Raw genomic sequence first — 24,726 nt, 5'->3', positions numbered from 1 at the left:
TGATGGACTGTAGAGCAGCATACGGCGCTGTGTTATGGGTCCCTGTATTTTTACTGGACCGGTAACGAATTCAGAAACGTATGTGTAACAGCTAAATTGACTATTACGATAAAATATTTATTTGGTTTGGGTATTGCAGTCTGGGAATGGTATTGCTGAAATAAACTGTAATACCCCATTGTGGGTGATGCACGCACAAGAGGAGAAGGTGCCTAAGCTGTCAAGAGCAACATAACTTTATTACTAACAGTGAAAGCACACATTAACTTTATCATCTGAAACACCTTCCTGGCCGAGCGGTTCTAGGCGCTACAGTCTGGAACCGCGCGACCGCTACGGTCGCAGGTTCGAATCCTGCATCGGGCATGGATGTGTGTGATGTCCTTAGGTTAGTTAGGTTTAAGTAGTTCTAAGTTATAGGGGACTGATGACCTCAGAAGTTAAGTCCCATAGTGCTCAGAGCCATTTGAACCATTTTTGAAACACCTTCCGGGTAAAGGCAACGTAAAGATCGTTTTGATCTGATGAAAGTTTGTCATTAACACAATAAGATGTCTTGAAAATATAAGCTGAGAACACTGTCGGTCATTCTGCATAGACGGCACTGCGCGATCTCTCTGGTTTCGCTGGAAAGTGCGCTTTGATGAGTAGACTGGCTACACTGCCGAATGTTGAGTCGAGACTGGAAATCACACTAGCTGGTGAGATGTTGGCCACTGTCGTATAAGGTTGCCCGGTGGCGGAATATAAGCAGTGGCAGTAGTCTTACATGGCTCGCAGAGCCAAACTAGTGTCAGCTGTATTGGGCACGTGTGGCGCTTGTTGCAGGCAGGCTGACATGAGATTGAGTTGCAGGTGCCTTGACTTAGCGGCAACACGCAATCCTCTGCTGTGTGGCGTGTAGCTGTACGACAAGGCGCTAGCTGGACCCTACATAAAACACTGATGGAATCCGTAGATGTGACGAAAATGCAAAGACAAGCAAATAATTACAATTTCTGAAAAATTGAATGATTTATTCAAGGCAAAGAGATTTATAAATCGAGCAAGTCAGTAACGAGTTAGTCCACCTCCAGCCGTTATAGAAGCAGTTATTCAGCGCAGCATTGATTGATAGAGTTGTTGGATGTCCTCCTGAGACATATCGTGCCAAATTCTGTCCAACTGGCGCCTTACATCGTCAAAACCCCGAGCTGGTTGGAGAGAACTGCCCAGAATGCTTCAAACGTTCTCAATTGGGGAGAGTTTTGACGAGCTTGCTGGCCAATGTGGAGTTTAGCAAGCACGAAGGCAAGCAGTAGAGACTCTCGCCGTGTGTGGTCGGGCACTATCTTGCTGAAATGTAGGCTCTGGATGGCTGGCCATGAATCACAACAAAACAGGGCGTAGAATATCGTCGACGTACCGCGGTGCTATAAGGCTGCCACGTATAACAGTATGAAAATAAATGGCATCCCAGACCATCGCGCCTGGTTGTCGGATTGTATGGCGGGCAATAGTCACTGATGACTGTTCCATTCAAAGCAATGAGCTTCCAGGCTGAAGACGTGTCTGGAAATGAACATCACGTCTAGCGAATTTCCTTTCAAGTTAGATAATTCTTTCGTGGCACATAACTTTTCTTTGTCTTAGAGTTTAGTATTTGAAACAAAGCTGATGATCGTAACTGACATCCCTCCCCTACGATTTAATGACTCCCACACTAGAGATGGAGTCAGTGAAAATTTAGCGGTGTACGTAATCCGCTGGCATCATGAATAAAAGAAAAAGACGCAAGTGAATTGATAAGTGAAGTATATATCGAGCTGGTGTTTTGCCACTTACTCATTATACACGATAACAGCGTGATAGGTGTTTATGGCATTCAAGTGTAACTGCTAACCAGATGAAAAATCTAATTTTGAATTACACCTGTCATGGGGATAGAACTCCAAGGTCGTCAGCAGGCTCTCAATCTGGAATATAGAATGCTGAATTAGAAGAAAACTGGGTGCTGGTTGTATTACCTCGGACCCACTACGTTCCACACACATAACCTCTACAAATTACAACTGAACGTTCTCTCATTCAACAAATTATCATATTCTTTCATCACATTCGTAATAATTATGTGGAAAACAGGAGATTTGCAAGGTGGAAAGACCAACACAAGAAGATAAATGTTATACGAGGGTGAGTCGAATGAAAACCTTAAATATTTATTTAAATATTATTTATTGTGCAGAAGTGGTATAAAGCTGTACGCCTCTTCAACATAATGTCCCCCACGCTCAACGAAAGTCCTCCAGTGCTTACGAAGTGCATAAATTCCTTTAGAAAAATATTCTTTTGGTAGTTCGCCCAACCACTCATGCCCCGCGTGGCGTACCTCTTCATCAGAACGGAACTTCTTTCCTCCCATTGCGTCTTTGAGTGATCCAGATATATGGAAATCACTTGGGGCAAGGTCTGGTGAGGACGGTGGATGAGGAAGACACTCAAAATGCAGGTCTGTGATTGTTGCAAGTGTTGGACGGGCAGTGAGGGGCCTTGCATTGTCATGTTGCAAAAGGACACCTGCTGACAGCAATCCAAGTCGCTTTGATTTGATTGCAGGCCGCAGATGATTTTTTATGAGATCTGTGTACGATGCACTGGTGACAGTGGTCCCTCTAGGCATGTAATGCTCCAAAATGACGCCTTTTTCGTCCCAAAAGAGAGTCAGCATAACCTTCCCTGTTGATGGTTCTGTTCTAAACTTCTTTGGTTTTGGTGATGAGGAATGGCGCTATTCCTTGCTCGCTCTCTTCGTTTACGGTTGATGGAAGTGAACCCAGGTTTCGTCCCCAGTAACGATTCTTGCAAGGAAGCCATCACCTTTCCGTTCAAAGCGCCGAAGAAGTTCTTCACAAGCATCAACACTTCGTTCTCTCATTTCAGGAGTCAGCTGCCGCGGCACCCTTCTTGCAGACACTTTGTGAAACTGGAGCACATCATGCACTATGTGGTGTGTTGACCCATGACTAATCTGTATACATGCTGCAGTGTCATTCATTGTCACTCGGCGGTTTTCCTTCACTATGGCTTCAACTGCTGCAATGTTCTGTGGAGTGACAACTCGTTGTGCCTGACCTGGACGAGGAGCATCTACCACTGAATTCACACCATTTGTGAACTTTCTACTCCATTCGTAGACTCACTGCTGTGACAAACATGCATCACCGAACTGAACCTTCATTCGTCGATGAATTTCAATAGGTTTCACACCTTCACTACGCTGTTCTTCCCTGGTGCAAGTAGCAAGTGGGGCGGCTATCTTTATACTGATACTGCGACGGTATGTGTGCATCTGCACTATGCTGCCACCCACAGGCCATTCTGCCCGCTGTTTGTAGCACGCTTATCAACTTACAGGATAACGGTGCGAAATTTCTATTTGTTATTACAAATTTAAGGTTTTTATTTGATTCACCCTCGTATTTGTTGTTGTGGCCTAGTCAGATGACTGGTTTGATGTAGCTCTCCGTACTGGTATATTATGTGCAAGCGCTTTCATCTCTGCACAACTACTACTACCTACATCCGTTTAAATCCATTCACTATATTCAGGCCTTCGTTCTCCTCCACAATCCCCCCCTTCCCCCCCCCCCCCCCCCCACACACACCTTTGCTATCATTTGAAATTAACGATACTGTTATCTGTCAACGGAACCCTTCTTTTAGTCAAGCTGTGTACGAATCTCTTCTTTCCCCAATTCGATTTAAAGCCTCAGAGCAACGTTAACGAACCACAACAGGTCAACAGGTGCTGTGTGCAACTTGTGTGTTGTTGTTGTGGTCCTCAGTTCTGAGACTGGTTTGATGCAGCTCTCCATGCTACTCTATCCTGTGCAAGCTTCTTCATCTCCCAGTACCTACTGCAACCTACATCCTTCTGAATCTGCTTAGTGTATTCATCTCTTGGTCTCCCTCTACGATTTTTACCCTCCACGCTGCCCTCCAATACTAAATTAGTGATCCCTTGATGCCTCAGAACATGTCCTACCAACCGATCCCTTCTTCTGGTCAAGTTGTGCCACAAACTTCTGTTCTCCCCAATCCTATTCAATACTTCCTCATTAGTTATGTGATCTACCCATCTAATCTTCAGCATTCTTCTGTAGCACCACATTTCGAAAGCTTCTATTCTCTTCTTGTCTAAACTATTTATCGTCCATATTTCACTTCCATACATGACTACACTCCATACAAATACTTTCAGAAACGACTTCCTGACACTTAAATCTATACTCGATGTTAACAAATTTCTCTTTTTCAGAAACGCTTTCCTTGCCATTGCCAGTCTACATTTGATATCCTCTCTACTTCGACCATTATCAGTTATTTTGCTCCCAAAATAGCAAAACTCCTTTACTACTTTAAGTGTCTCATTTCCTAATCTAATTCCCTCAGCATCACCCGACTTAATTCGGCTACATTCCATTATCCTCGTTTTGCTTTTGTTGATGTTCGTCTTATATACTCCTCTCAAGACACTGTCCATTCCATTCAACTGCTCTTCCAAGTCCTTTGCTGTCTCTGACAGAATTACAATGTCATCGGCGAACCTCAAAGTTTTTATTTCTTCTCCATGGATTTTAATACCTACTCCGAATTTTTCTTTTGTTTCCTTTACTGCTTGCTCAATATACAGTTGAATAACATCGGGGAGAGGCTACAACCCTGTCTTACTCCCTTCCCAACCACTGCTTCCCTTTCATGTCCCTCGACTCTTATAACTGCCATCTGGTTTCTGTACATATTGTAAATAGCCTTTCGCTCCCTGTATTTTCCCCCTGCCACCTTTAGAATTTGAGAGAGAGTATTCCAGTCAACATTGTCAAAAGCTTTCTCTAAGTCTATAAATGCTAGAAACGTAGGTTTGCCTTTCCTTAATCTTTCTTCTAAGATAAGTCGTACTGTCAGTATTGCCTCACGTGTTCCAGTATTTCTACGGAATCCAAACTGATCTTCCCCGAGGTCGGCTTCTACTAGTTTTTCCATTCGTCTATAAACTTGTGTGCAATTTATCGTAATGAATAGCGTAAACTGACGCAGATAAAAATATAGAAGCAAAAACGTTCGAGTAAATACGAGTCCGCGACGAGCAGTTGGCAAGATAATTGCCAATGTGTCGTTACAAGCCGCCATTGACTTCTGTGTGAAATTTTGTCCCAGTAAGTGCAAATGAATCTGAACTGTAATTTTTCCCCTAAGGTAACTGGGCTCAGATCTTACCCACCTCTCGTGGTTGGGAATGTGGTACATACAGGTTGATTCAGCTACCCCTATTTATAGGTTTTATGCAAACCGCAATGCCTTCAAATATCAAGTACAAGGTTTTTAAATTCTCTCACTCTCTGTGCGCAAACTATTAGTCCTACGGAACAGATGAACGGCATATTTTTGTAGGAAATTTAATGTGATTAAATTTTGTACTGTGATACTTTTCCGCTAGAGGCTTTGTCTTCGAATTATTCAAGAAAAATGTAAAAAACTGACCTTCACATTTGTTTTTCTTGAAGAACTCGAAAACTGTGGCCCCCATCGAAAACCTACAAAATGTACAAAATTTAACTGCATTAAATTTGCTACAAAAAGGTCATTTTTCTGTAGGATTAATAGTTTGCACATAGCGAGGAAGCATTCACTCCGTCTTCAGGCCACGAGTGGCCTATCGGGACCATCCGACCGCCGGGTCATCCTCAATGGAGGATGCGGATAGGTGGGCGTGGGGTCAGCACACCGCTCTCCCGGTCGTTATGATGATATTCTTGACCGAAGCCGCTACATTTCGGTCGAGTAGCTCCTCAATTGGCATCACGAGGCTGAGTGCACCTCGAAAAATGGCAACAGCGCATGGCGGCCTGGATGGTCACCCATCCAAGTGCGACCACGATCGACAGCGCTTAACTTCGGTGTTCTCACGGGAACCGGTGTATCCACTGCGGCAAGGCCGTTGCCACATAGCGAGGAAGAGAATCTGAAAATCTCGCCATGGATTGTGAAGGAGTTGCGGGTTGCCTAAAAACCGATAGGTAGGGGCACGTGAATCACGATGTACATGATGGGAAGCGGGTACATTTTGCTATTGATGTAAGGCAACATCTTAAGAGCGAGTCTGTTGGAAGATGGAGAGGTCGACCCGGGCCTGTACCTTAGCCCCCAAGACCACCTGCGCTCAATCCTCAGGACTTTTATGTCTGGAATTATCTTAAAAGAGAAGCGTACAGTACTACAGTACTCTTGTTGGTTAGTTTGGAGAATTGGAGCAGCGGATTGTAGTCTTGTGAATGGTACGGTGGTATCTGAAAGGAGCCGTATCACCTTGCAGAGACAACTGAAGCATTGCCTCCAAACATGAGGTCGAGACTTACAGTATCTCCTGAAACATGTATGAGTGTATAGTTCAAATATATTTGTAATAACCAGAACAATATTTCACATTGAAGTCTGTTGTGGCTCACAACCACACATGCACAATGATCTCACAAACAGCTCTTTTCCATACAATGTTTACTGAAATATTTTTGCTTGTATCATGGTATAGTTTCACTTTGTTTTCACTATTAATTATGAGGTATGACTTTTGAGGTTTTATATATTGAGGCTCTAGTAGTTATACCACAAAGGCCCTGTCTAAAATCGTAGTACCTATGTGCACACCTTATTCCATTTGGCATAAAAACAAACTCTCTATATGCATCCCTGAATTGCCGAATTAAATCATTAAGATTTGGCTTATAATACCAGAGTTCTTCAAGTACAATAACAGCCGCTAAATAATTTATTTTGTTCCCGTAGAATGTTATTGCTAATTCATCAATCCTTTCTTGATTGGTAGGAACAAGGAAGGCGAGGCGCAGGTCGTCCGGGTAATTTCTGATATGGTCCCAGTTGGACTAATCGGAGGCAAACCTATGTTACATCTGTTGACTGTAAGTCCTCATGAAGAAGTGTGTCTTCACATGGGCCCAGTTTCGTCCCTTGACAAGGTCACACAACGAATGGTAGTATGAGAATACAAAGAAAGTCGGCAGTGTGCATGCTGACTTCCCACGTGGCATTGTAGGTACACACAGACGATGATGGTTACCTGGCAGATATATAAAGAAATAAAGCGAGTGAATGTCACCCACCCACTGGCTGCTCTGCGATCTTTCTCAAGCGATTTAAAACGAACTGTTAGGAAAAAAAAATGATTTTTCCACCTCTTGCAGCCAAATTCGTTAGTTTCATGATGAACCATTTATCTTTACACTAATCGTCATAGTTACTGTGACATTTCGAAATTAAGAAAACTTCCACACAAAACTTCGAATTTTTTCGCAATAAAAATAGGAGTTGCTCTGGTTTTATGTTTGTTGCACGTTAAGGCATACATTGCTGGGTATGAAATATGACTGACATCTTGAGTTTTTCTTTAAACTTGAGATCTGCAGTCTGGGGATTTTGCTAGCTGATACTAGTTCGAGCGGCCACACTCGGGCGTGGCTTGTTCTAGTATGAATGCTCGGTGAGGGCAGGCTGCGGCTAAACGGGGCACTTGTAACGTAATTGTGGCGCCCTGAATATGTTCTAAGTTGGCGTGGCAGCACTGGACGCTCGTCAAAGCCGGGGACCGGCAGCAAACAAGTGGTGCCAAACGTTAGCCGGACGAGAGGGGTGGCCCCAGCGCATGGGCCAGCCGCGTGGCTGGGGATTCCACTGTGACGAGGACGGTGCTTTGTGACAATGAAGGTGACACGCCGGGAGTGCCAAAGCTGGCGGACTTTGTGAAACCTTAAAAGCAGACATTTCACAGTTCGTATAGAAATTAATAGTAGCCAGATGAATCATGATATTTCAAAAAGAAACATGTACATTACCATTAATTGCACGACGATTCTGATGGTGTAATCAGATTTTCAATATCTTTATTAGTTTAAAGTTTATTAACTGATGGTAAATTATACAAGTAACACCCAGAAACGAATTTCCAAAATCTAAACGGTTCTTCCGATTTCGTCGATCTACGTGTGTTTAGAAAGCTATTAGCGTAAACCTAAATTGGTATGAATTACGGGCATGTAACTTAAATAGTACATGAGTTATTGGAGGTCGAGGTGGCCGTTTACTATCGATCGCGTCAGGTCATAAGTACTCAACAGTTACACGAAAAAACGATAGCTGCATGCTTATAAATACAGGGTTATTACAAATGATTGAAGCGATTTCACAGCTCTACAATAACTTTATTATTTGAGATATTTTCACAATGCTTTGCACACACATACAAAAACTCAAAAATTTTTTTTAGGCATTCACAAATGTCCGATATGTGCCCCTTTAGTGATTCGGCAGACATCAAGCCGATAATCTAGTTCCTCCCACACTCGGCGCAGCATTTCCCCATCAATGAGTTCGAAAGCATCGTTGATGCGAGCTCGCAGTTCTGGCACGTTTCTTGGTAGAGGAGGTTTAAACACTGAATCTTTCACATAACCCCACAGAAAGAAATCACATGGGGTTAAGTCGGGAGAGCGTGGAGGCCATGACATGAATTGTTGATCATGATCTCCACCACGACCGATCCATCGGTTTTCCAATCTCCTGTTTAAGAAATGCCGAACATCATGATGGAAGTGCGGTGGAGCACCATCCTGTTGAAAGATTAAGTCGGCGCTGTCGGTCTCCAGTTGTGGCATGAGCCAATTTTCCAGCATGTCCAGATACACGTGTCCGGTAACGTTTTTTTCGCAGAAGAAAAAGGGGCCGTAAACTTTAAACCGTGAGATTGCACAAAACAGGTTAACTTTTGGTGAATTGCGAATTTGCTGCACGAATGCGTGAGGATTCTCTACCGCCCAGATTCGCACATTGTGTCTGTTCACTTCACCATTAAGAAAAAGTGTTGCTTCATCACTGAAAACAAGTTTCGCACTGAACGCATCCTCTTCCATGAGCTGTTGCAAACGCGCCGAAAATTCAAAGCGTTTGCATTTGTCATCGAGTGTCAGGGCTTGTAGCAATTGTAAACGGTAAGGCTTCTGCTTTAGCCTTTTCCGTAAGATTTTCCAAACCGTCGGCTGTGGTACGTTTAGCTCCCTGCTTGCTTTATTCGTCGACTTCCGCGGGCTACACGTGAAACTTGCCCGCACGCGTTCAACCGTTTCGTCGCTCACTGCAGGCCGACTCGTTGATTTTCTCTTACAGAGGCATCCAGAAGCTTTAAACTGCGCATACCATCGCCGAATGGAGTTAGCAGTTGGTGGATCTTTGTTGAACTTCGTCCTGAAGTGTCGTTGCACTGTTATGACTGACTGATGTGAGTGCATTTCAAGCACGACGTACGCTTTCTCGGCTCCTGTCGCCATTTTGTCTCACTGCGCTCACGAGCGCTCTGGCGGCAGAAACCTGAAGTGCGGCTTGAGCCGAACAAAACTTCATGAGTTTTTCTACGTATCTGTAGTGTGTCGTGGCCATATGTCAATGAATGGAGCTACAGTGAATTTGTGAAATAGCTTCAATCATTTGTAATAGCCCTGTATATTTATTCCTCTATGTCTTTGTATATATCCGATATATACTATTCATGAAGAAATTGGTTAAATATTTACTGTGTTTTAGAAAGCACAGAGACAATAGGCTCCTGGCCTACCTTTTGCTTCTTTTCTTTTGATATGTGTTTGTTTAATTCTTTATGTATTTAATAATGTGTGTTAGAGCGCATTTATGCCCAGCTCTAGGAATATTTATATAATTTCAAGTATTTAAATGTAAATCCAGTATTTCGTATGTGTTTTATGTATGTGAGTGTTCATTCGCTGTAAGACAGGGCGGGAGCGCTCTAGCCAGTCAGAGCGCTCAATAAGGGTGAGACTGTATGGAAGTGGGGGAGGAGAATCTTTGAGAGAAAGGACACAGGGCAGTTCTGGACAGGACGGCACTGGACACAGGAAGTGCCGGGGCGGTACGGGCGACAGACGCACGATCGCGAGAGAGACTTTGAGTGTGGAGCGGTTTGCCCATGGTCGCGAGAGATAGAAATACTTCGGAGTGCCGACTTGTGAGATTTCCGTAGCTTCTACAGTGAAAACGTAGTGTGCGTTTAGAAGTGAATATCACGTGAGCTATGTTGTTGTGCATAACTAATTACGTGCAGCAGGAATCTATTGTTTCCTTGCTATTCAACTTATATTTTATTTAATTGCTGGACCATCGACACCAATAAGTGTTTTACAGAAATATACCTCATTCTCAAAAGTACTTCTACTATCGTACTCACCATTTAAAGTCGTTAAGATAGCATCTGCAGATTTTATTTAATTGCAATCTTTCATTTATAATTTTATATGTTACATTCACAATTCGCAATTGCCGAGTGATAGAAACCTTCGACCGTTCGATTCATGTGTGTATTCTTATCGTATACTGTAGACTCAGCAGTATTTGGCCTGTAATGCGGCAACTATGTATCCCAGCCACTAGACAACGAAACCAGCCAAAATTTTTAATATTGCAACTCTGAGTCGGAGGAAATGTGGTTGAGGGCCATTTCATCACATAATTCTTTTTTGATAGCCCACACAGTGTGGGAGGGCAGAAACAGCCCGACCCGGAGCCCTCTCCATCCTGATGTCGTGGCCGTCATAGCAGCTCTGTACATCTGCAGACTGCTGTTGTTTCTGATATATTTCGACCAGCAGATGAAATTACATCCATTTCAGTTTAGACGTACTTTACACCTACGTTCCTGCGTGGTAGCGTCTGATATATTAGATATATATGGACACAGTTAAAAGTTCCTCAGAGCACAACAGTTGATCTGTAAAACCGCCACGTCAGTTCATTGTCACATGTGATAGTAGACAACATAAACTCAGTTTCAACGATATTAAAACTTTTTCATACTTACATATTGTTTCTGTATTTACGAATAGTCTCATCTCCAGTACGTCATGTTAAGGGTAACCTTACCTTATGGATGCCTTTAGTTGTAATAGCTACCATTTTTCCTCGTTTTATAGTTAATCTAAAAATTACACAATGTAAATTAGGGCTATTAAGTATCGTCTAAATTTGGGTTATAACCGGATTTTGGACTGTTTTCTTAATACGACCGCCAGCCGGAGTGGCCGAGTGGTTCTAGGAGATGCAGTCTGGAACCGCGCAACCGCTACGGTCGCAGGTTCGAATCCTGCCTCGGGCATGGATGTGTGTGATGTCCTTAGGTTAGTTAGGTTTAAGTAGTTCTAAGTTCTAGGGGACTGATGACCACAGCAGTTAAGTCCCATAGTGCTCAGAGCCATTTGAACCATTTAATACGACTAACTTTCCTTTTTTCGTTCTATAATACCTAGAACAAAGCCAAAATATATTCCGCATAGAAAAAGCAAGAAATGGAACTATAAAAATATGACAAAGGCGATTCATCCAGTCAGAAGTATAAAGACTGTACGGATGCTGAAGGCTGCTATAATATTTAACGTACTGCGGCCGACGTTAGATACATTAGGAAGGCTGAAGCTTGTCCTTCGAAATTTAAATGACCGAGAATCGGAAGGATCGTATTAGATGCAGAATTGGAAAAGGAACTAGTTAGTGTCTTGCCTATTTCAAATAGGAGAGAAATTTTATGGCTTCGCACATAGTGATCTACATCGAAGGGCTTGCCAGCAGGCGACAAGAAATGGTATACAACATTCATTTAAGAAAGGAGAGGCAGAAAGCGTTTGAGTGGATCTATTTTTGGAACGTCATAAAAATGGACAAAATTAATTGATTTTATGATCTAACGTGTGAGCTACTGTAAAACCATAGACGATTCTCCAATCTAATTGGTCCTCGCCGAGAGAAAAAACATGGTTCAAATGGCTCTGAGCACTATGGGACTTAACTTATGAGGTCATCAGTTCCCTAGAACTTAGAACTACTTAAACCTAACTAACCTCAGGACATCACACGCATCCATGCCAGAGGCAGGATTCGAACCTGCGACCGTAGCGGTCGCGCGGTTCCAGACTGTAGCACCTAGAACCGCTCGGCCACCCCGGCCGGCGCCGATAGAAAAATTTGGATGTATTTTCTATACATGAACAATTAATATGACAAGAGGGTCAGACACTAGGCCTGTATTGATTGCTAGAGATTTATTTTTCTCTCTTGCAGTGTCTGACATTACACGAAAGCTCTGCGAACTTCATCGCCTTGCTGTCGTAGCATTGACCCATTTAATAATTAGTATTTGCCTGTGGAAGCAGACAGGTATCAGTGTCACTTTCATTTGGCATACGATTTTGTGCTTTCAGCTGTGTTTCACTCTCAGTAATTTGTGGTCTAACGTGCATCCATCAGTAAGCTGCACACTATCACACTTTTTCATTACAAGATTTGTAACTCAAGAGCACTTGCTTCACAAATAGCGTCATTTCACAATGACCGATACGAATTTAGAAACGGTGAATGGTCCATTAAGGACCTATACTGGTATTTAAGCACTGGCGCCGTAAGGAGTGCGAGTAATGTGGATTATTTTGGATTATTTCGGTGTGTGTGGCTGACGGATAATTTTACCAGCAGCAATGCATGCGTCTAAGTTGGCACGTCCACAGTCTCTTTACGATTACCACTGTAACTGTCTAAATCGATAGATATATTAACTCTCCTTTGAACATTTTGTATCCCCCCTGGATAGGCGGCGCGTGGGTCTGCTCCTGTGAACTGCTTCTGTGAGAGTGAAGAAAGCAAATAGGAGCAGGAGAGGTAAAGCACTTCGGTACTGCTTGTAACTTTAACACTTTTAATAGAGTCAAAAACACAAGTAAATGTCAAATGCATACATAACTTTGGCTAGGATGAGCATGTAGGTGTGAAGCCGTAGTCAATGTCTAATCCTGTGAAGTTAGGATAACTGTTCTGTATAATCTCAATGCTAACAAATACTCGTTGCCGTCCAAACTTTAACTGAACGTAACTAAGATAAAGTCTCAATAGCAAGCTATCCCACTCGGTAGAAGAAGCGATATTTCCAGGCCGTCTGCTCTTGATGAAATGTGCCGAAATCAAGACGGCACTCCCTGAGCTCCACAGCGTCAGCCAGAGGGCGCTGTGGTCGGCGTAGTTAGTCTCCCCTCGTAGTGCCAACTTATGAGAGCGTGCACCTACGTTGTGGCATCGTAACTATCGACGCCACAGAACAGAGTTATTTTTACTTCTTTCATGATAAAGAATGTAGTATAATACAATCATAAATAACGTCGTCATGTGTTTCGAAGTTTGCAGGCTATGGTGTATCCACGTATCATTTTTAGGATTAAACGATTTAGAAATGAAAGAAACTGCCTCCCTTTCCAGAAGATATATTGTAAAAGCTTCTACACAAATACATAATGTTGTCTGGCACACACGTAGTATGTGCACCCAGAATCACAGACAGGAAGAGACAGATAGTTGAAGAGTGAAACATTTGAGATTAGCTTAAGGAAACATTGGAGTACCGATATATGTTCATCTTCGTTTTCGTATGTGTCTCTTTTCGGCGCAGGTATGTTTATGACGCATATTTGCCCCGCATAGTGTCCTGATACTTATTAAATGACTTATACTTCATGGCTAAACCAAAATAAGATCTATCACAGAGCTAAGATATCGCATTATTTTGTGTGAAAAATAAGACTTTTTTAACCATCGATTGACAAACGTTATAGAACTAAAAAATTCATGCGAAATGAAAAGAACCAGTTTTATTTTTACACAAGAAAAAAAAAATCTGCTGTAACAATCCATACTTATTATCAAAATGGGCGTATGTCCATTCAACCGACTTCAACTTGGTACGTTTATCACTTACTGCCTAGAAATCGTTGCTGTGGGGGTAAGAACCAGCGTCCTGTGTGTGTGGTATGGGAGGGGGGGGGGGGGGAAGTAGTGTAGCCCATGACGTGCAAATGCCCGTATTTAGTCATTCAGTACTTGAGAACGACGGAACTTAGTGACTTGCAAGAAGTTTATCATGTAATCTCAAACATTTACGAAACTTTTTCTCGCAGCGACCACAAAAAATAATGAAAGCAAAAAATATCTGTCACTTACTACGTATTCGCTGTTCAAGCAGTAAAACTATCGCATGAAGCACGACGTTTTATTTATTACTTCTTCATTAATAAATGTATTCACTACACATTTTGCAGACAGTATTCACATATAAGACTGAATTTAGCAGCAAAATTACATCATTGTTACACACAGTTCAGATAACATACATCAAAAAATGTTTTGCATCACCTCGGTTCCGAGAGTTTCGAAACCTGTACATAAAATTGGAATAGAGGTCAACATAAACATCATTTCCGCCCTTATTATTACTCATGAAAATCAGACATTGCGTGTTGTACAGCCATACAGTGAGACCTCCAGAGGTGGTGGTGGAGATTGCTGTACACACCGGTACCTCTAATACCCAGTAGCACGTCCTCTTGCATTGATGCATGCCTGTATTCGTCATGGCATACTATCCACAAGTTCAACAAGGCACTGTTGGTCCAGATTGTCTCACTCCTCAACGGCGATTCGGCGTAGATCCCTCAGAGTGGTTGGTGGGCCACGTCGTCCATAAACAGCCCTTTTCAATCTACCCCAGGCATGTTCGACAGGATTCATGTCTGGATGACATACTGGCCCTCTAGTCGAGCGATGTCGTTATCCTGAAGGAAGTCATTCACAAGATATGCACGATGGGGGCGCGAACTGCCGTACATGAAGACGAATGCCTTGCCAATATGCTGCCGATATGGTTGCACTGTCGGTCGGATGATGGCGTTCACGTATCGTACAGCCGTTACGGCGCTTGCCATAAGCACCAGCGGCGTACGTCGGCCCCACATAATTCCACTCCAAAACATCAGGGAACCTCCACCTTGCTGCACTCGCTGGACAGTGTGTCTAAGGCGTTCAGTCTGACCGGATTGCCTCCAAATACGTCTCCGACGATTGTCTGGTTGAATCGTTGAAGAGAACGTGATGCCAACCCTGAGCAGTCCATTCAGCATGTTGTTGGGCCCATCTGTACCCCGCTGCATGGTGTCGTGGTTGCAAAGGTGGACCTCGCCATTCAGCCTATTGCGCATAGTTTGAGCCGTAACACGACGTCCTGTGGTCACGAAAAACATTATTCAACATGGTGGCGTTGATGTCAGGGTTCCTCCGAGCCATAATCCGTAGTAGCTGTCATCCACTGCAGTAGTAGCCCTTGAGCGGCCTGAGCGAGGCATGTCATCGACAGTTCCTGCCCCTCTGTATCTCCACCATGTCCGAACAACATCGCTTTCGTTCACTCCAAGACGCCTGAACGCTTCCCTTGTTGAAAGCCCTTCCCGACACGAAGTAACAATGCGGACGCGATTGACCGCGGTATTGACCGTCTAGGCATGGTTGAACTACAGACAACACGAGCCGCGTACCTCCTTCCTGGTGGAACGTCTGGAACTGATCGGCTGTCGGACCCCCTCCGTCTAATAGGCGCTGCTCATGCACAGTTATTTACATGTCTGGACGGGTTTAGTGACCTCTCTGAACAGTCAAACGGACTTGTGTCTGTGATACAATATCCGCAGTCAACGTCTATCTTCAGGAGGTCTGGGAACTGGGGTGATGCAAAACCTTTTTTTGATGTGTTTATACGAGATGAGTGAAAAACTACAGCATCATGCATGACATTTTAATTTATTGCTTCTTCACTACCAACTATAATCGCCACACATATCACAGACAATATCCACATATGCCACTGAATGTACATAGAAAATTACATAATTTTACAGTTCAACAGCTACGACGTCATAAACCCTGAGCTGCGTCCAAATGTTACTGCAAGCCGAAATTGGCTAGAGATACAGGTGAAATACTTGTACAAATACGTGTGAAATTACGTATGCTGGCGAGGGAACGGGTAAAAAGCTCATCCTAAATCCCTGGAACGATTCCAGTCAAGTTTGATACACATATTAGCTACGATATGGAAAGAAATACTGTGGGGAAACAGCCACTAGCGTCCTGTTGGGCTGAACGCAATAATGCGGAGAGAGAAGCCGGAAGAGGCGATGGACAGACAGTTAGGGGGAAGGAAGACGCAGATGGGTGGAGGAGGAGAAGGACAGGAAGAGGGGGAGGGGAAATGGAAAGAGATAGGGGAGAGGAGGGGTTGGACAGGGAAAATGAAAGAAGGGTGATAGGCAAATATAGAGGGAAGAAGAGAAAGGCAGAGAGAGGAGAGAAGGAGATGAACAGAGATGGGGGGAGGGGGAGATGGACAGAGAAAGGGAAGAGGAGTAGGTGAGATGGGAGAGGGGGAGGGGAGGATGGACAGAGAGAGGGTGGAGGGATGGACGAAGGGAGGGGGAGGAGATAATGGAATTTGCGAGGGTAGACGGATGTGGAGGGTTAAAGGGAAGGAAGGGAAGGAGCGGGTGGACAGAGAGGGGAGGAGGAGATTGACAGAGAGACAGGAGATCGACAGAGAGTGTGCAGGCACAGAGAAGGGGCTGGAGGTGATGGACAGAGAGGGAAAGAGGGGATGGACGAATAGAAGACTGAAATAAATGCGTATCCCCGCAGCGTCGGGTACTCAACTAGTAAGTTAATAAAACAATGTGGTGTAGTCTTGTACATCATAAAGTGTTTTTACAACGTGAAAATCGGAGAAATGAATTTTTCCCCCTTCCCAGAATGGACGGTCAGGCCAGTAGAGCATAATAGCATGCTCGAACGAGCGTGAGAAAAGTGGAATGCAGTTGTTCCCTGTGTGAAAAGCGACTACATTGACATCTGTCGGAGTTTCACGGAACTACTTACACCGAAACATTCGAGTAGGCATAAAAGCCACACGCAGACCACTAATCTAAACTTATCTCCAGATAGCGGAGATGCTAAGTCGCAGATAGACACAACAAAAAGACTATGAAAATATAAGCTTTCGGGCAACAAGGCCTTTTTCCAAAATAGACGACAGATACACACACACACACACACACACACCTGCGCGCGCGAGCGAGCAAACGCAACGCACACACACATGACTGCAGCCTCTGGCCGCTGAAGCCATCAGCTTAATGGGGTATTTGGTATCAAATTCAAAACTGCCCCACGATGAAAGTACCGTGGCCTCCAAACTCGCCACTAGTGATGCTTTCCTTGTTAAAAAAAAATAAAAAAAAAGAAAACACGTCAGACGAAAATATATCATTCCTACTGTTGAAATTTCAGCGGAAACCTTCAGCATAGAACATTTTCAGTAGTGAACGATCGGGACTGAATTTAACCAGATCATTTTTTTACATTTCAGTGATCTGCGAAACATGAAGCAATTTGCACCAAACGGCACATTATTTCTTTGTTCGTATAACTGTACAGAGAGAAGAACTAAACTGACTCACCCTGATAGTACTCGACAGAATACTGCAATTCGTCAGAGTGATCATAGCTTCAGAGCTACTAAATAGTAGTATTTTCTCAATGAGAACTACTTTTGTTCAGCCGAAAAGGATCATAGTGCTCTTCGTAAAAACATGATTAGTTCCTTTTAGGAGCCCTTTGCAATTACTTATCAAGATGAAGATATATTATATCTTCAACTTAGCAAAAGATGTTTGAGGTTGAAAAGTTCAAAAGGTCACTCTGAATGGGGATAGGGACAAAAAGCTGGTGCACTGTGTGCTGTGAACTGGTGTCATATTTCTCTTATCATTGAAGTGCACTAATAAAATTATTTTGCAAGTTCTAATCCCAGGTATACATCATTAAAAACACACCGGGTTACACGATTCCGCCTAAATTACAGCAGAAAAAGCGGTTTATTCTCCCCAGACATGTTACACTTGTTGTCGTTCAGAGAAGCCTCATCAGTGGCAAGCTTTGAGCACCACCTACACTTTGCTTTTTACTACGCAATGTTAAAATTGGCATCTTTCGCTATCACACAGCAAGGTTTACAGAGCTGCACCACACTAACACGATAATAAAATCGCAGTTCTGATAGATTCCCAAGACAGCGACTGAGAACAAGTGAGAAGAGAGAATAAGCCCTATTTTCGGTATGTATATAAAACGAGTAATTTCTTCATTAATGTTGTTGTAAACCCACAACAATTCACATTTCACCAGCTATTGAAGGTCATTAAAAATTACATTATTCCATTGAAACAATCTGTAATTCCTTGTATTTGCGGTACGTAAGAATATTTGCAAGTTAACAATAGGGTAGAATAATCTCCTCTTTGTATGCTATTGTCTGCTGTAATCTAGTTTCGACATACTGAACCGTTTATGAGATACGAGGGAAAGTATGAACGGTTCACTGTCGCTGTATTGTTTCCGCCCATGAGTGGAAATATTGATGCCGTCTTTGCCTGTTTTAGTCTGCTTTTTATGCCCTCCTCACTTCGTACTCCATGGGTTATTTCGCTGCTTAGGTAGCAGAATACCTTAACTTCCCCTACTTCCTGTTCAGCAAATTTTATGTTAAGTTTCTCGCAACTCTCATTTCCTTTACTTCTCATTACTTTTGTACTCTTCCGGTTTATTCTCAGTCCATATTCTGTACTCGTTAGACTGTTCATTCCATTGAACAGATCCTGTAATTCGTCTTCACCCTCACTAAGGGTAGCAACATCATCAACAGATCTTGTCACTGGTATCCTTTCATTCTGAATTTTAATCCCAGTTTTGAACCTTTCTTTTATTTCCGTTATTGTTTCTTCGATGTTTAGGTTGAATGGTAGGAGAGAAAACTACATCCCTGTCTTTCTCCCTTTTTAATCCGAGCACTTTGTTGTCTTCCACTCTTATTGCCCCCTCTTCGTTCTTGTACAAATTATATATTACCCGTATTTCGCTATAGTTTACCCCAATTTTCTCATAAAATCGATAAATTCGAGCAGCTTGCATTATTTTACATTGTCGAGTGCTTTTTCCAGGTCAACAGAGCCTATGAATATATCTTTATTTTTCCTCAGTCTAACTTCCATTATTAAGCACAACATCAGTAGCGCATCTCTGGTTCCTTGAAAGCGAAAATAATCGTTATCTATCAGATCCACAATATTCAGTTCCATTATTCTTGGCAGCAACTTCGATGCTGACAAGCTGATTGTGCAGTAGTTCCCGCAATCATCAACTCTTGCTCTCTTCGTAATTGTGTGCATGATGTTTCCCGAAAATATCGCTAGTCTCTTAGATTATAGACACCAAGTTCAATAGTCGTCTGGGTGCCACTCCCCCACCCCACACACACACACATACAAAATTTCACAAATTCCGATAGAATGTTATCTATCCATTCTGCTTCATTTAAGTTTTTCAAAGATCTCTTAAATTTTGATTCTAATAATGGATCCCCTCTCTCTTCCATATTGACTCTTCTTCTATCACGTCATCACACATTTCCTTCTCCTCGTAGACCCCTTAAACGTACTCTTTCCTATGGATGGGCAAATATATATCTATATTTTGAAATATCGATACCCTTGGCCATAGCTATGCGAGAGAAGTCTCTTGAGTGAAACGCTTCTGATTTGTGTTATGCACATGAAATGCCGTGTTACCACAAAAATTTCGGAACAGAAGAGTCCATTTTCCATTAAATACCAGTGCAGCAATGTGTGTGACTTTTATGCCGAGTCTGCGTTACTTTTACAGCGCGTATATATTTTCTTGATCCGGGTACCCCGGGGGTAAGGTGAATGCACATTCTGCGTCATAGTTGGGAGCAGGAAGTGGTAATTTTCACCATTCCCATACAGTGTTGTCATCAAACGTTCGTTTTGCACCTCATATCTTTTATTTGCAGTGGTAGAAATGACGCACGAAGGTAACAAACTTTAATGAATACGCAGATACGTTCATGCTCAAATCTCTTGCACTTTTGTAGTATTGAATATGAATTAAATCTAGCCCATTCTAAGACATTTACTGTTACACTGCAAAGATTGGTAGTAGCTGGAATGGACAGGAAATCTGGCGATAAGAACTATAGTGCCCATTAGGCAAGAAAAGATAGACAATAAATAATACCACATTCGATGCTCACTGTATGATGACGATAAACTGATATATCTATAATTTAGATATCGGCGGTATTTATCGATATTATTATAACAAATATTGATATTTTGATATATCTCTGTTTTTTTGCTCATCCCTACTCTTTCCATCTACCCGGTTTGGTTCAAATGGCTCTGAGCACTATGGGACTTAACTTCTGAGGTCATCAGTCCCCTAGAGCTTAGACCTACTTAAAACTAACACACCTAAGGACATCACACACATCCATGCCCGAGGCAGGACTCTAACTTGCGACCGTAGCGGTCGCGCGGTCCCAGACTGAAGCGTCTAGAACCGCCCGGCCACAACGGCCGGCCTCTGCCCTGTTTCTCTTCTGTGTTTAACAGGGGAATTCTCATTCCACTTCTAGTATTGCCGCCCACGCTTTTAATCTGACAAAAATTTGTTTTGACTTTTCTAAATGTCGAGTCAGTTCTTCTCAATTACACTCCTGGAAATAGAAAAAAGAACACATTGACACCGGTGTGTCAGACCCACCATACCTGCTCCGGACACTGCGAGAGGGCTGTACAAGCAATGATCACACGAACGGCACAGCGGACACACCAGGAACCGCGGTGTTGGCCGTCGAATGGCGCTAGCTGCGCAGCATTTGTGCACCGCCGCCGTCAGTGTCAGCCAGTTTGCCGTGGCATACGGAGCTCCATCGCAGTCTTTAACACTGGTAGCATGCCGCGACAGCGTGGACGTGAACCGTATGTGTAGTTGACGGACTTTGAGCGAGGGCGTATAGTGGGCATGCGGGAGGCCGGGTGGACGTACCGCCGAATTGCTCAACATGTGGGGCGTGAGGTCTCCACAGTACATCGATGTTGTCGCCAGTGGTCGGCGGAAAGTGCACGTGCCCGTCGACCTGGGACCGGACCGCAGCGACGCACGGATGCACGCCAAGACCGTAGTATCCTACGCAGTGCCGTAGGGGACCGCACCGCCACTTCCCAGCAAATTAGGGACACTGTTGCTCCTGGGGTATCGGCGAGGACCATTCGCAACCGTCTCCATGAAGCTGGGCTACGGTCCCGCACACCGTTAGGCCGTCTTCCGCTCACGCCCCAACATCGTGCAGCCAGCCTCCAGTGGTGTCGCGACAGGCGTGAATGGAGGGACGAATGGAGACGTGTCGTCTTCAGCGATGAGAGTCGCTTCTGCCTTGGTGCCAATGATGGTCGTATGCGTGTTTGGCGCCGTGCAAGTGAGCGCCACAATCAGGACTGCATACGACCGAGGCACACAGGGCCAACACCCGGCATCATGGTGTGGGGAGCGATCTCCTACACTGGCCGTACACCACTGTTGATCGTCGAGGGGACACTGAATAGTGCACGGTACATCCAAACCGTCATCGAACCCATCGTTCTACCATTCCTAGACCGGCAAGGGAACTTGCTGTTCCAACAGGACAATGCACGTCCGCATGTATCCCGTGCCACCCAACGTGTTCTAGAAGGTGTAAGTCAACTACCCTGGCCAGCAAGATCTCCGGATCTGTCCCCCATTGAGCATGTTTGGGACTGGATGAAGCGTCGTCTCACGCGGTCTGCACGTCCAGCACGAACGCTGGTCCAACTGAGGCGCCAGGTGGAAATGGCATGGCAAGCCGTTCCACAGGACTACATCCAGCATCTCTACGATCGTCTCCATGGGAGAATAGCAGCCTGCATTGCTGGGAAAGGTGGATATACACTGTACTAGTGCCGACATTGTGCATGCTCTGTTGCCTGTGTCTATGTGCCTGTGGTTCTGTCAGTGTGATCATGTGATGTATCTGACCCCAGGAATGTGTCAATAAAGTTTCCCCTTCCTGGGACAATGAATTCACGGTGTTCTTATTTCAATTTCCAGGAGTGTATTTCTGTTTGTATTTCTTCAAGTTTTCCTGCAGCCATTTCTTCTTGGCTTCCCCGCACTTCCTATGTATTTCACCCATAGGTGATTTTTATATTACTGTATTGCTGTCTTTTTCTGAGCATATTTGTACTTTCTTCGTCGGTCGATAAGTTGAAGTACTTCTTTTACCCAAGGTTCCTTCACAGTTATCTTCCTAATACCTATGTTCGTCTTTCCAAAACTCTGATTGATCTCTTTAGAGATCTCTTTAGAGATGTCGACTGCCTTACCTACTGCGTTGTGCGTTATCGCAATACCCACATCTTTAATGAATAGCAAACTTCTCTCATTCTTTCTCAATATATTATCCCACTTTCTTCCACACTGATACAGCCGTACGGTTCTCTTAAACTTCAGTCTGCTCTTCATAATTATTTATGGCCCATTTTATTTTGTCCACCCTGTGTACAATCATGGTTCACTTATAATCTTCACTGTACAAACGAATAGTTTAATAATTTAAATAACATGCACGTATTTTATAATTTTTAGAAACTATGTCTGCATATTTTATGAATGCTGTCAGCTGAAGAGCGACAGTGTCCAGTTGCCAGTCAATAAAAGAAAAAAAAATAGAAACAGCGCAGTTATTTTATAGTCTACACTAACGTAGGGATCTCAAATAAGTTGGCATTCTTTGCAGTGACGAACGACGCTCTTCTTTCGCAGTAACATTCTCGATATCGTTTAAACGAAGAAGACAGTCACGGATATCGTTTAAACGAAAAAGACAGCCACGAAAAAAAAAAATACGATCTATCAGATGGGTTCATATAATGCAGGCTTTGACGGACGGTATTAACTTCACTTAAAACTACCGGGCTGATAGACCCTGCCGATACGTAGACTTTCCCCTAACGTTTCGTCTCCTGCTGCGGGAGAGATCTTCAGAGTTCACGCGGTGAACTGCAGTCAGAAATCGAGGAAACACCGAATATACAGAGTGATCCATTGATAGTGACCGGGCCAAATATCTCACTAAATAAGCATCAAACGAAAAAACTACAAAGAACGAAACTCTTCTAGCTTGAAGGGGGAAACCAGTTGGCGGTATGGTTGGCCCGCTAGATGGCACTGCCATAGGTCAAACGGATATCAACTGCGTTTTTTTAAAAATAGGAACCACCATTTTTATTACATATTCGTGTAGTACGTAAGGAAATATGAATGTTTTAGTTGGACCACTTTTTTCGCTTTGTGATAGATGGCGCTGTAATAGTCACAAACGTGTAAGTACGTGGTATCACATAACATTCCGCCAGTGCGGACGTATTTGCTTCGTGATACATTACACGTGTTAAAATGGACCGTTTACCAATTGCGGAAAACGTCGATATCGTGTTGATGTATGGCTATTGTGATCAAAATGCCCAATGGGCGTGTTCTATGTATGCTGCTCGGTATCCTGGACGACATCATCCAAGGGCCCGGACCGTTCGCCGGATAGTTACGTTGTTTAAGGAAACAGGAAGAGTTCAGCCACATGTCAAACGTCAACCACGACGTGCAACAAATGATGATGCCCAAGTGGGTGTTTTTGCTGCTGTCGCAGCTAATCCGCACATCAGTAGCAGACAAATTGCGCGAGAAACGGAAATCTCAAAAACATCGGTGTTGAGAATGCTACATCAACATCGATTGCACCCGTACCATATTTCTATGCACCAGGAATTGCTTGGCGACGACTTTGAACGTCGTGTGCAGTTCTGCCACTGGGGACAAGAGAAATTACGGAACGATGACAGATTTTTTGCACGCGTTCTATTTAGCGACGAAGCGTCTTTCACCAACAGCGGTAACGTAAACCGGCATAGTATGCACTATTGGGCAACGGAAAATCCACGATGGCTGCGACAAGTGGAACATCAGCGACCTTGGCGCGTTAATGTATGGTGTGGCATTATTGGAGGAAGGATAATTGGCCCCCATTTTATCGATGGAAATCTAAATGGTGCAATGTATGATGATTTCCCACGTAATGTTCTACCGATGTTACTACAAGATGTATCACTGCATGACAGAACGGAGATGTACTTTCAACATGATGGATGTCCGGCACATAGCTCGTGTGAGGTTGAAGCGGTATTGAATAGCATATTTCATGACAGGTGGATTGGTCGTCGAAGCAACATACCACGGCCCGCACGTTCACCGGATCTGACGTCTCCGGATTTCTTTCTGTGGGGAAAGTTGAAGGATATTTGCTATCGTCACGCATACACAGATATTTGGTACCAGTCCTCCTTGACACTAGTAATGATATTTTAACACTGTTCACAAAGTTAAATTTACAGTTCACAGTTCTGAGTTGTACGAGCTTGCGCGTAACCGTCGCGGCGCGACTGATTGTTGATAATTCGGAAACGCGATGATCGAACGCACGTCCTCACGCTGGCTACAAGACACTCGCACTTGTTTGTACTCTTTGTGGTAACTAATTTTTGCTGATTCACATTAGTTCATTCTGAGAGACGGAACACGACGCGGATGATTGATACTGTGCGGTACGACACGCAACGAGAGGATACACAAATACGTTATCAGCAGCACTGCTCATTTTTAAATTACTTCTTGACGCACTTTCCTCTGAATCATTTACTTATTTTATCACCTTACTGTAATAACACTTATAGCAACACTTCAACTTCAATGCTAACAATGTCTTCACGTGCAGAGCTACACACTACACAACATCACAGTTCCGTGTCTCGCGCTCGACTCTGC

The 24,726-nt window shown here is 43.6% G+C and overlaps 1 protein-coding gene and 1 pseudogene across 1 annotated transcript in view; one reads left to right on the top strand and one right to left on the bottom strand.

Moving 5' to 3' along the window:
• LOC124795614 (cilia- and flagella-associated protein 36) overlaps positions 1 to 24,726 on the top strand; it is a 108,569-nt gene that overhangs the window by 58,407 nt on the left and 25,436 nt on the right. The gene's annotated exons all lie outside the window — the stretch shown is intronic.
• On the bottom strand, positions 5,866 to 5,982 carry LOC124796510 (annotated as a pseudogene).

This window comes from Schistocerca piceifrons, chromosome 4 (assembly GCF_021461385.2).
Source record: "Schistocerca piceifrons isolate TAMUIC-IGC-003096 chromosome 4, iqSchPice1.1, whole genome shotgun sequence".
Lineage (NCBI taxonomy): Eukaryota > Metazoa > Arthropoda > Insecta > Orthoptera > Acrididae > Schistocerca > Schistocerca piceifrons.
The sequence above is the reverse complement of the archived record's forward strand: the minus strand, read 5'-3'. Positions and strand labels throughout refer to the sequence as shown.